The sequence below is a fragment of the Triticum aestivum genome, chromosome 7B, assembly GCF_018294505.1.
Source record: "Triticum aestivum cultivar Chinese Spring chromosome 7B, IWGSC CS RefSeq v2.1, whole genome shotgun sequence".
Taxonomy (NCBI): Eukaryota; Viridiplantae; Streptophyta; class Magnoliopsida; order Poales; family Poaceae; genus Triticum; species Triticum aestivum.
In genome coordinates, this window is record NC_057813.1 from 661002691 (window position 1) to 661016670 (window position 13980).

The window sequence follows — 13980 nt, forward strand, 5'->3', positions numbered from 1 at the left end:
TTTCTATGTTGTGTGCTTCTTCTCGATAGTTCCCATTTCGTTGCGATCGTGAGGATTCGTTCGTCTATGCTTGGTTCGTCTTCGTGGCTTCATCTTCTTCATGGACTCGTTTTTCTTCCTAGCGGGATTTCAGGCAAGATGACCATCACCTTGGATATCACTACTATCATTGCTATGCTAGTTACTTCGTTCTATCGCTTTGTTGCGCTACCTATCACTTGTTCTTCAAGCCTCCCAATTGCCATGTCAGCCTCTAACCTTTTGCACCCTTCCTAGCAAACCATTGCTTGGCTATGTTACCGCTTTTGCTCAGCCCCTCTTATAGCGTTGTTAGTTGCAGGTGAAGTTGAAGATTGCTCCATGGTGGATAGGATTATGTTGGGATATCACAATATCACTTATTTATTTAATGCATCTATATACTTGGTAAAGGGTGGAAGACTCGGCCTTATGCCTGGTGTTTTGTTCCACTCTTGCCGCCCTAGTTTCCGTCATACCGGTGTTATGTTCTCGGATTTTGCGTTCCTTACGCGGTTGGGTGATTTATGGGACCCCCTTGACAGTTCGCTTTGAATAAAACTCCTCCAACAAGGCCCAACATTGGTTTTACCATTTGCCTCACCTAGCCCTTTTTCCCTTGGGTTTTAGGAGCCCAAGGGTCATCTTTATTTACCCCCCCCCCCCGGGCCAGTGCTCCTCCGAGTGTTCGTCCAAACTAGAGCACCGTCGGGACCATTCCTTGGCAACTTGGGTTACGTCGGGTCCTGTACGCTTCGCTTATCCGGTGTGGCCTGAGAACGAGATATGTGCAGCTCCTATCAGGATTTGTCGGCACATCCGGGCGGCTTTGCTGGTCTTGTTTTACCATTGTCGAAATGTCTTGTAAACTGGTATTCCGAGTCTGATCAGGTCTTCTTGGGAGAAGGTATATCCTTCGTTGATCGCGAGATCTTATCATGGGCTAAGTTGGGACACCCCTGCAGGGTTTAAACTTTTGAAAGTCGTGCCCGCGGTTGTGGGCAGATGGGAATTTGTTGATGTCTGGTTGTAGATAACTTGACACCAGATCCGAATTAAAATGCATCAACCGCATGTGTAGCCGTGATGGTCTATTTTCGGCGGAGTCCGGGAAGTGTACACGGTTTTTGGGTTATGTTTGACGTAAGTAGGAGTTCAGGATCACTTCTTGATCATTGCTAGGTTCATGACCGTTCCGTTTGCTCTCTTCTCGCTCTTATTTGCGTATGTTAGCCACCATATATGCTTAGTTGCTACTGCAACCTCACCACTTTACCCCTTCCTTAGCCATTAAGCTTTGCTAGTCTTGATACCCATGGTAATGGGATTGTTGAGTCCTCGTGGCTCACAGGTTACTACAACACCAGTTGCAGGTACAGGTTATGCGATGATCATGACGCGAGAGCGATGCTTGCTTGCATTGAGTTCTTCTTCTGCTTCTTCTTCGATCAGGGGATAGGTTCCAGGTCGGCAGCCTGGGCTTGCAGGGTGGATGTCGTTTGAGCTTTTGTTTATGTTCCATCCATAGTTGGATATTAGTCTTATGTGTGTTGTTGTATTCATGTGGCATTGTATGCCTTTTGTATGTATCCCCATCTATTATGTAATGTTGATGTAATGATATCCACCATGCAAAAGCGTCTTCAAGATGCGTTTCTATCCTTGGTGGGACCTTCGAGTTCCTTTAGGATAGGGTCACATCTTGGGCGTGACAAGTTGGTATCAGAGCCTCGACCGACCCTAGGAGCCCCATTGATTGATCGTGTAGCTTGGCCGTTGTTGAATCTAGAAGATTTTTTTTCTGAGTCTAGTTATATCGGAGAGTAGGAATTCTTTTTACTCCTCGGCCCCTTCGTCGCTCTGGTGAGGAATCTTGACGTAGGTGTTTTGAACTACTCCTCTTCCCCTTCAAATTTTCTTTAGGATCACGTAGTTGGTTTTTCGATCGTTGTTTCTCAGCTCTTTTCATCCGGTGCATTTCTCGTCAAGTTGACTCGACCCTCTTCATCTTTGCAAGATCAATCCTCAGTTCCTTCTCAATGTCATCCTTAGTTGTTTTTCTTTCCCACCCGCCCACCCTTCTTCTTCTCGGAACCGGAGTCCCTAATCGAGTATCCATCCTACTCGTGTGAAGTCTTTGTTTCTTTCCTCAATGATTTCAACCGGTGTTTTCTCTTCAAGATATTCGTCGATTTCCCCTTCCAAGTTTGTTTTGTTTTCCCGCCCTCCCACCCTTTTCTTCTTGGAGCCTGAGTCTCTTTCGAGCATCAGTTTCATTCATGTGGAACCTCTTCAGTCTTTCGTAAATCATTTCAACCGGTGGATTCTCATTTTGTCCGGCATTCTTCATCTCTTCTCCGGTGGATTCAATTCTAATTTTCGGTAGTGATTATATTCTTTCCCTCAACTCAAGTGTTTTCCCTGCTCGTTCGCTTCTCGCCAGTTTATCTTTCTGGAGTGCTCAGGACATCTCAGGAGATTCGTCAGTGTTCCAATTAATTCGAGGTTGTCACCTCATTCAAATATTTCAATTGTTCCGGTGTATCATTTATCTCTTCAACAACCCTTTCCAACAGTGCTTTCTTTTAGTGGGCCATAACCCACTGGTCTTTTCCCAGGATCTTACCTGACTCTTCTAATTATTCCGGAGCCATTCCTAATTCTTTTCGGAGTCTGACATAAGAATGAATTTCATTAGTCAGATGCCATCTCCAAGATAGCTTTCAAATTATTTTCATCTTTGGTTCAACCCTTCCTCTTTTTCATTTTCCCGGAGTATCTCAGTAATTTTGGTGGTGTTTCTTGTCGTCAGTTGAAGACCGAAGAAGAGTTTTTCCTCTCAATCTTGCCCGTTCTCTCGAAGTTTCGTGGTTCTAGCTGCATATCATCCTCTCGAATTATTCCATTTGTCAGATATTCTTTTCTTAACCATCCGAAGTATGTCAGAAGTTGTTTTCCCATTTCTTTTCACCGGAGGCCATCGTTCCTGAAGAATTCTCCATCCTCACATTTCAGCTACCATTATCCAATTATCCCGGTGCTTCGTTCAAGTGTTCTTTATCAGCTCGAGTTCTTCCAGTACTCTTGTATCTAAATCCCCTCAAGCATATCTGTTCTTCTAATTCTTCCCGGTGATTCATTCTCTTTCATCAGTCATTTTCGAATTCTTACACTGGTTCATTCAAGATTCTTTTTCCTTTGTTATCATATTAATCCATTCGTTCTTTTCAATCCTACCAGTGCTTCATGAAGACTTTCTCAAGTTTTGTGCTATACCCCCCCCCTTAATCCTTTTCAAGGAGAATAAGTAGTATGAAAAATCTATTGCTTGTCATCAATTTAATTTGATGAAGGATAAGCATACAATAAATCTTATTCTTATTTAAACAAAGTGATTAATCCCTTCCTTCAGAGTTTGTTCTTGATGAATAAATTCTAGTCCCAAGTGGTTTCATCTTTTCTTTTCCAGAATTCAAATTTCCTCGGCCATCTCGTCGAAACGTCCATCTAAAGCATCGCAAGCTTTAATCTTATTCTTTCATCCTTCATTCTATCTAGCCATCCTTTCGTTACCGGAGTTCTCCATGGTGGTTCTTCATGATTTAATTCATTCTTCAAGAATTCATCAAGATTCTTGTTGGTAGAGTTCAAGTATCTTTCTTCTCGCGTCTCGAAGTGCAATTAATTCTTCGTATTGTTTTGAAGTGGAGTTTTGCATTTCTTCGTTCTTCTAAGCTATCTAATCATTTCAATTTGTGGCCAGTTATCACCTTATGATCTTGATATGTTACCTATAAGACCACAACAAGCTTACTCTTTTCGTTGTTGATTTTATCAACAACTCCATTCAATCCTTCCTTCTAAGTTCTTTTCATTCCATTATTTCAATTCTTCCGGAGGCATTGCATTGATCATCTCGTAAAGTGTCATTCCATCTTGTGAAGTTCGTGTTCTATTCCTCCATGTTTCAGCCGGAGCGCTGCCTAAATCCATTCAGTCTTATTCGTTTCTTATCTCGTTCTAACCGGAGTAGTTTCAAAGTCTATCTCGTTTCTTGAGCATTGGATTCTCGCCATATTCGTCGTTCATCGTTTCTACCCGAGTTCTCTCAACTTTGTTCACCCTCTCTCTTTTGTTCTTACTTCACCTCATCCCTTTTCCCTTCCGTCGCGGTCCAAAGATCTCGGGACGAGATCTCTTGTTAGTGGAGGAGTGTTGTAACGCCCCGGATTCGATGCGCCAGGTGTCTGCCAGTTATTCGTCGGAGTTGCCATGTCATTTGCTTGCATGTTGCATTTTGCCATGTCATCATCTGCATTTCATATGCATGTTTTTCAAAACTAGCATCCGTTCGGGTCCTCCCGGTTCTATCCGTTGTCCGTTCTGAGCACAGACACACTCGCACGCGCCCGCGGCACCTCCGAACTATTATTTTATAAGTGGCATAAAAATGTTCTCGGAATGGGTTGAAACTTGGCATGCGGTCTTATTATAGTGTAGACATAGCGCCTATCAAGTTTCGTCGCATTCGGAGCTCGTTTGATAGCCCAACCGTTAAACTTATAGCGGCATCGTTGCCGGTCAAACGTCGGACGTTTTCGGTATCCGGAAACAGTTGCCGGGCTGCATTTCTCTTCTCTCCTCTCATCCCAACTACTCTTCACAGCCCACTATCCACTCTCCTAGACCCTCTCCGCTTCAGAGTCATCCGATGGCAATCAAACGGACCGAAAACGGAGCAAATCCCCCTAACCCTAGACCCCTGCCTATTTAAACACCCCCCACATGCCATTTTGGCCTTCTCCTCCCGCCTCCCCGAAATCCGTGCCCCCCAATCATCAGCCAGCCGCCTCCCACCTCCTCTCCTCGAAATCCGTGCCCAGCCAGTACCCCGCCGCCACTTGTCGCGCCCCCATCGGCCAACCCCGCCGCCGGCGACGCGCGCAGCCAACTAGGCGCTGCCACGTCGCGCCCCTGCTTCCCACTTCGTCGCGGCCCGCCCGAGCCCGCGCGCAGCACACGGAAGCCCATCGGTGCCCGGGGAAGCCCAGCCACCGTGTCCCCGCTCTCCCGCAAGCCCGACCTCCTCCCGAGCTCCAGTCCCCGCCATCGCCTCGTTGCCGCCTTGCCGGACCTTCACCGGAGCTCCCCGCCGTTGGCAGGTTCCTCCGCCGCCGACCCGCAGGCCAGCACCGCCCCGCTCTCCCTTCCTCTCATCTCCTTCCTCCTCTAACCTCTATCTCCCTCTCCCTTCGCAGTCCGCCATGGCCTTGCCTGATCCAACCTCGCCGCGGCCGGATCCGGCACTGCAGCCCCAGATCCGCGCACCCCGAACACCGTCGGCGCCTTCCTCCGCCCGTCCCTGGTCCTGGAGCACCCTGCCACCTCCTCGGGTGCCCTCGCCGGAGTTCTGCCGCGCCATCGCCCCCTGCCGGCCTTGCTCGACCTCCTCCCGTCGGGGGAGACAACGAGCGCCTGCTCGTGGGCTGGCCTCCCCAAGGCCCAGCAGAAGCAGAGGCCCAGCCCCGCTCCCCCCCCCCCGGCCTGCTTCCTCATCATGGGCCGAGCCCACATGGTGAGCGCCCGCTAAAACCCGCCCTTGCGTCGGATAGCTATCCACCGCTTACTCGTTTTTTTTCCGAAAAACTGCTAAGTCCCTAAAATAGTTGCATATTTTTATGCCCTGTTCATCACATCATAACTTGCTGCATACTTCCCCGTTTCGTGCGTGTAATATGTCAAAATGTTCGTTGTGAGATGCTCTACATTTCATTCCATTGCACCATGTTCATTTGAGTTCATCTTGATGCCTGAATCATTGTTGCAAGAGTTCTATATGATGTTAATCTGCTGAAACTGTTATAACTTGGTGATTTGTCATTTTTGTTGCATTTGATGTGTGCATCTTATGAGCATGAGTCCTACATGTGTTTTGAACTATATCATGCCATCTTTACAGGGGTGCCATCCATGTATTTTTGTGAGTTATGTAGTGAGTGCATCAAGCTTGTTAAGTAGGGTACTTGTTGTTGCTGTTTTGCTAGGCTGAATCTGTTTTTTCGTGATGCTATGTAAACCTGCTGCTACAAGTCATTCTATGCATAATCTGGAGATGTTCACTAAGGATGTTTTGTGATACATGTCATGATCTATCCATCCATGCCCATGGTTGTACTTATAGCTTGATGTAACTTTTTGTATTCTTGCTCCAAAGTTGCTAAATAATGTTGCTGTCAGCCTTTTAAGATTAAGTTCAGTTTTGCCATGTGATTTGCTAGTGACACGTGCACCCTATGAACTTGCTATTGCCATGCTTAGCTTCACAAACATGGATTCTTTCTGTTGGTTGCCTTGACATGTCATGTATTGCTCTGTGGTGAGTGGTACAAGCTCATCAACATGCCTACCTATCGTTGTTCCTGCCATGTATGAATCTGTCCTATCATTTGCCATGTTTACATGGGTGCCATCATATTTTCCGTGCCATTGTGGCTCCTGGTCAGTAAAGGACTTTTGTTCTATTGTTTAGTAGATTCATACCATGCCTTTGTTTGCCATGTTAAGTTCCTGTAACATGTTGTTTGATAGCTCTAAATATTGCAACCTGATGTTATTTCTGCAAAGTCTGAAACTGTTAGTACTTGCAATCTTGCCATGTGTGTTTGAGCATGTTCTAATGATTTCTGGAAATAGCTCAGTGTTCATGTTTTGTCATGCTTTACCTATACATCATGTCCATGCCTTTTGTTCTCATATTGTGTTACTGTAGCATGTTGTTTTGATGCTTGCAATATGCCTAGTTGATGTTTTGGACAGCTTAGTGTGTGTTGAACCGTTGCTCCGTTTTGAGTGTGCTCTATATGAAACTTGCTTGATTTTGCATGTAGTTTCATATTGTCATGTTGCATCCTTGTTTTGAGGTGCTTGCTTGATGTTTCTATGCATTTTGCATCAATGCCATGTTTAACTTGTTTTGCTCGTATCTTATAGGTCGTAACTCCGAACTAAATGAAGTTTATATGTAACTTGACTAGAATCTCGTGTAGATCTTCTTGGTGCATATTAACTTGCTGTTTAACAACTTGAACATAAGGTTTATTCAGATCTGGACCAATTTCGAAATATGCATATGAGGACTTACCGGAATTGTTATATGTTGTTTCCGGCCTCATTTAAACTTGCTTTGATGTGTTGCTCTTGTTTGTATCATCTCTTGCCATGAGTAGACTCTTGTAGCCTTGTAATGCATCATGCTTGGTTGTGCATCATGTCTTGTATATGCGTGGTGTGTTTACTATGTTGTGTGCTTCTTCTCGATAGTTCCCGTTTCGTTGGGATCGTGAGGATTCGTTCGTCTACGCTTGGTTCGTCTTCGTGGCTTCATCTTCTTCATGGACTCGTTCTTCTTTCTAGCGGGATTTCAGGCAAGATGACCGTCACCTTAGATCTCACTACTGTCATTGCTATGCTAGTTGCTTCGTTCTATCGCTTTGCTGCGCTACCTATCACTTGTTCTTCAAGCCTCCCAATTGCCATGTCAGCCTCTAACCTTTTGCACCCTTCCTAGCAAACCATTGCTTGGCTATGTTACCACTTTTGCTCAGCCCCTCTTATAGCGTTGTTAGTTGCTGGTGAAGTTGAAGATTGCTCCATGGTGGACAGGATTATGTTGGGATATCACAATATCTCTTATTTATTTAATGCATCTATATACTTGGTAAAGGGTGGAAGACTCGGCCTTATGCCTGGTGTTTTGTTCCACTCTTGCCGCCCCAGTTTCCGTCATACCGGTGTTATGTTCCCGGATTTTGCGTTCCTTACGCGGTTGGGTGATTTATGGGACCCCCTTGATAGTTCTCTTTGAATAAAACTCCTCCAGCAAGGCCCAACATTGGTTTTACCATTGGGACAATTGCATTTTGACCCCTAGTTGGTTCCGACCCACGGGTTTTGCCCTTACTTTTCGAGCTTGCTCAGTTTTGCCCTTACTTTTTCCATCGAGGTCCCTCAAATGCGCTTTGACCGTTTAACCAAAACTTTGAAAATTCATAACTAATTCATATGAAATCAGAAAAATGCAAATAAGATATCAAAATGTTCAGATAAACATTACCTTTATGGGCATATCATTTGCATTCAGGACAAGAGCATCGTTTAAACTACCAGAGGTAATTAATGTTATTAACATTATTAAAAATTAATAGGTATAAACAATATATTTTTTGTGAATAAAAATTATATGCAAATGTAGGTGATGTTTTCTGAACATCCTGATGCCTTATTTGCATTTTCTTGAGTTCGTATCAACTTGTTATGAAGTTTCCGAATAATGGTCAAAGTTGTTAGAACATTCATAACAAGTTGATACGAACTCAGAAAAATGCAAATAAGTTATCGAGATGTTCAGAAAACATCACCTACATTTGCATGTAATTTGTATTCCTGAAAAAAAAATTGTTTATACCTATTTATTTTTGGTAATGTTAATAAAATTAATTACCTCGGGTAGTTTAAACGATGCTTTTGCCCTGAATGCAAATGATATGCCCATAAAGGTAATGTTTATCTGAACATTTTGATATCTTATTTGCATTTTTCTGAGTTCGTATGAATTAGTTATGAGTTTTCAAAGTTTTGGTCAAACGGTCAAATGGCATTCGAGGGACCTCGATGGAAAAAGTAAGGGCAAAATTGAGCAAGCTCGAAAAGTAAGGGCAAAACCCGTGGGTAGGAACCAACTAGGGGTAAAAATGCAATTGTCCCTTTACCATTTGCCTCACCTAGCCATTTTTCCCTTGGGTTTCCGGAGCCCGAGGGTCATCTTTATTTACCCTCCCCCCCCCCCCCCCCGGGGCCAGTGCTCCTCCGAGTGTTCGTCCAAACTACAGCACCGTGCGGGACCATTCCTTGGCAACTTGGGTTACGTCGGTTCCTGTACGCTTTGCTTATCCGGTGTGCCCTGAGAACGAGATATGTGCAGCTCCTATCGGGATTTGTCGGCACATCCGGGCGGCTTTGCTGGTCTTATTTTACCATTGTCGAAATGTCTTGTAAACCGGTATTCCGAGTCTGATCAGGTCTTCCTGGGACAAGGTATATCCTTCGTTGATCGCGAGAGCTTATCATGGGCTAAGTTGGGACACCCCTACAGGGTTTAAACTTTCGAAAGCCGTGCCCGCGGTTATGGGCAGATGGGAATTTGTTAATGTCTGGTTGTAGATAACTTGACACCAGATCCGAATTAAAACGCATCAACCGCGTGTGTAGCCGTGATGGTCTATTTTCGGCGGAGTCCGGGAAGTGAACACGGTTTTTGGGTTATGTTTGACGTAAGTAGGAGTTCAGGATCACTTCTTGATCATTGCTATCTTCACGGCCGTTCCGTTTGCTCTCTTCTCTCTCTTATTTGCGTATGTTAGCCACCATATATGCTTAGTCGCTGCTGCAACCTCACCACTTTACCCCTTCCTTACCCATTAAGCTTTGCTAGTCTTGATACCCATGGTAATGGGATTGCTGAGTCGTCGTGGCTCACAGGTTACTACAACACTAGTTGCAGGTACAGGTTATGCGATGATCATGACGCGAGAGCGATGCTTGCTTGCGTTGAGTTCTTCTTCTGCTTCTTCTTCGATCAGGGGATAGGTTCCAGGTCGGCAGCCTGGGCTAGCAGGGTGGATGTCGTTTGAGCTTTTGTTTATGTTCCATCCGTAGTCGGATGTTGGTCTTATGTGTGTTGTTGTATTCATGTGGCATTGTATGCCTTTTGTATGTATCCCCATCTATTATGTAATGTTGATGTAATGATATCCACCTTGCAAAAGTGTCTTCAAGATGCTCTTCTATCCTTGGTGGGACCTTCGAGTTCCTTTAGGATAGGGTCGCATCTTGGGCGTGACAAGTTGGTATCAGAGCCTCCACCGACCCTAGGAGCCCCATTGATTGATCGTGTAGCTTGGCCGTTGTTGAGTCTAGAAGAATTTTTTTTTTCTGAGTCTAGTTATATCGGAGAGTAGGAATTATTTTTACTCCTCAGCCCCTTCGTCGCTCTGGTGAGGAATCTTGACATAGGTGTTTTGAACTACTCCTCTTCCCCTTCAAATTTTCTTTAGGATCACATAGTTGGTTTTCCGATTGTTGTTTCTCAGCTCTTTTCATTCGGTGCATTTCTTATCAAGTTGACTCGACCCTCTTCATCTTTGCAAGATCAATCCTCAGTTCCTTCTCAATGTCATCCTTAGTTGTTTTTCTTTCCCACCCGCCCACCCTTCTTCTTCTCGGAACCGGAGTCCCTAATCGAGTATCCATCCTACTCGTGTGAAGTCTTTGTTTCTTTCCTCAATGATTTCAACCGGTGTTTTCTCTTTAAGATATTCGTCGATTTCCCCTTCCAAGTTTGTTTTGTTTTCCCGCCCTCCCACCCTTTTCTTCTCGGAGCCCGAGTCTCTTTCGAGCATCAGTTTCATTCATGTGGAACCTCTTCAGTCTTTCGTAAATCATTTCAACCGGTGAATTCTCATTTTGTCCGGCATTCTTCATCTCTTCTCCGGTGGATTCAATTCTAATTTTCGGTAGTGATTATATTCTTTCCCTCAGCTCAAGTGTTTTCCCTGCTCGTTCGCTTCTCGCTAGTTTATCCTTCTGGAGTGCTCAGGACATCTCAGGAGATTCGTCAGTGTTCCAATTAATTCGAGGTTGTCACCTCATTCAAATATTTCAATTGTTCCGGTGTATCATTTATCTCTTCAACAACCCTTTCCAATGGTGCTTTCTTTTAGTGGGCCATAACCCACTGGTCTTTTCCCAGGATCTTACCTGACTCTTCTAATTATTCCGGAGCCATTCCTAATTCTTTTCGGAGTCTGACATAAGAATAAATTTCATCAGTCAGATGCCATCTCCAAGATAGCTTTCAAATTATTTTCATCTTTGGTTCAACCCTTCCTCTTTTTCATTTTCCCGAAGTATCTCAGTAATTTTGGTGGTGTTTCTTGTCGTCAGTTGAAGACCGAAGAAGAGTTTTTCCTCTCAATCTTGCCCGTTCCAAGTTGATACGAACTCAGAAAAATGCAAATAAGTTATCGAGATGTTCAGAAAACATCACCTACATTTGCATATAATTTTTATTCACAAAAAATATAATGTTTATACCTATTAATTTTTAATAATGGTAATAACATTAATTACCTCTGGTAGTTTAAACGATGCTCTTGTCCTGAATGCAAATGATATGCCCATAAAGGTAATGTTTATCTGAACATTTTGATATCTTATTTGCATTTTTCTGAGTTCGTATGAATTAGTTATGAGTTTTCAAAGTTTTGGTCAAACGGTCAAAGGGCATTCGAGGGACCTCGATGGAAAAAGTAAGGGCAAAATTGAGCAAGCTCGAAAAGTAAGGGCAAAACCCGTGGGTCGGAACCAACTAGGGGTCAAAATGCAATTGTCCCTTTACCATTTGCCTCACCTAGCCCTTTTTCCCTTGGGTTTCCGGAGCCCGAGGGTCATCTTTATTTACCCCCCCCCCCCCCCCCCCCCCCGGGGCCAGTGCTCCTCCGAGTGTTCGTCCAAACTAGAGCACCGTGCGGGACCATTCCTTGGCAACTTGGGTTACGTCGGTTCCTGTACGCTTTGCTTATCCGGTGTGCCCTGAGAACGAGATATGTGCAGCTCCTATCGGGATTTGTCGGCACATCCGGGCGGCTTTGCTGGTCTTATTTTACCATTGTCGAAATGTCTTGTAAACCGGTATTCCGAGTCTGATCAGGTCTTCCTGGGAGAAGGTATATCCTTCGTTGATCGCGAGAGCTTATCATGGGCTAAGTTGGGACACCCCTGCAGGGTTTAAACTTTCGAAAGCCGTGCCCGCGGTTATGGGCAGATGGGAATTTGTTAATGTCTGGTTGTAGATAACTTGACACCAGATCCGAATTAAAACGCATCAACCGCGTGTGTAGCCGTGATGGTCTATTTTCGGCGGAGTCCGGGAAGTGAACACGGTTTTTGGGTTATGTTTGACGTAAGTAGGAGTTCAGGATCACTTCTTGATCATTGCTATCTTCACGGCCGTTCCGTTTGCTCTCTTCTCTCTCTTATTTGCATATGTTAGCCACCATATATGCTTAGTCGCTGCTGCAACCTCACCACTTTACCCCTTCCTTACCCATTAAGCTTTGCTAGTCTTGATACCCATGGTAATGGGATTGCTGAGTCCTCGTGGCTCACAGGTTACTACAACACCAGTTGCAGGTACAGGTTATGCGATGATCATGACGCGAGAGCGATGCTTGCTTGCGTTGAGTTCTTCTTCTGCTTCTTCTTCGATCAGGGGATAGGTTCCAGGTCGGCAGCCTGGGCTAGCAGGGTGGATGTCGTTTGAGCTTTTGTTTATGTTCCATCCGTAGTCGGATGTTGGTCTTATGTGTGTTGTTGTATTCATGTGGCATTGTATGCCTTTTGTATGTATCCCCATCTATTATGTAATGTTGATGTAATGATATCCACCTTACAAAAGCGTCTTCAAGATGCGCTTCTATCCTTGGTGGGACCTTCGAGTTCCTTTAGGATAGGGTTGCATCTTGGGCGTGACAAGTTGGTATCAGAGCCTCGACCGACCCTAGGAGCCCCATTGATTGATCGTGTAGCTTGGCCGTTGTTGAGTCTAGAAGAATTTTTTTTTTGAGTCTAGTTATATCGGAGAGTAGGAATTCTTTTTACTCCTCAGCCCCTTCATCGCTCTGGTGAGGAATCTTGACATAGGTGTTTTGAACTACTCTTCTTCCCCTTCAAATTTTCTTTAGGATCACGTAGTTGGTTTTTCGATTGTTGTTTCTCAGCTCTTTTCATCCGGTGCATTTCTTGTCAAGTTGACTCGACCCTCTTCATCTTTGCAAGATCAATCCTCAGTTCCTTCTCAATGTCATCCTTAGTTGTTTTTCTTTCCCACCCGCCCACCCTTCTTCTTCTCGGAACCGGAGTCCCTAATCGAGTATCCATCCTACTCGTGCGAAGTCTTTGTTTCTTTCCTCAATGATTTCAACCGGTGTTTTCTCTTCAAGATATTCGTCGATTTCCCCTTCCAAGTTTGTTTTGTTTTCCCGCCCTCCCACCCTTTTCTTCTCGGAGCCTGAGTCTCTTTCGAGCATCAGTTTCATTCATGTGGAACCTCTTCAGTCTTTCGTAAATCATTTCAACCGGTGAATTCTCATTTTGTCCCGCATTCTTCATCTCTTCTCCGGTGGATTCAATTCTAATTTTCGGTAGTGATTATATTCTTTCCCTCAGCTCAAGTGTTTTCCCTGCTCGTTCGCTTCTCGCCAGTTTATCCTTCTGGAGTGCTCAGGACATCTCAGGAGATTCGTCAGTGTTCCAATTAATTCGAGGTTGTCACCTCATTCAAATATTTCAATTTTTCTGGTGTATCATTTATCTCTTCAACAACCCTTTCCAACGGTGCTTTCTTTTAGTGGGCCATAACCCACTGGTCTTTTCCCAGGATCTTACCTGACTCTTCTAATTATTCCGGAGCCATTCCTAATTCTTTTCGGAGTCTGACATAAGAATGAATTTCATCAGTCAGATGCCATCTCCAAGATAGCTTTCAAATTATTTTCATCTTTGGTTCAACCCTTCCTCTTTTTCATTTTCCCGGAGTATCTCAGTAATTTTGGTGGTGTTTCTTGTCGTCAGTTGAAGACCGAAGAAGAGTTTTTCCTCTCAATCTTGCCCGTTCTCTCGAAGTTTCGTGGTTCTAGCTGCATATCATCCTCTCGAATTATTCCATTTGTCAGATATTCTTTTCTTAACCATCCATAGTATGTCAGAAGTTGTTTTCCTGTTTCTTTTCACCGGAGTCCATCGTTCCTGAAGAATTCTCCGTCCTCACATTTCAGCTACCTTTATCCAATTATCCCGGTGCTTCGTTCAAGTGTTCTTTATCAGCTCGAGTTCTTCCAGTACTCT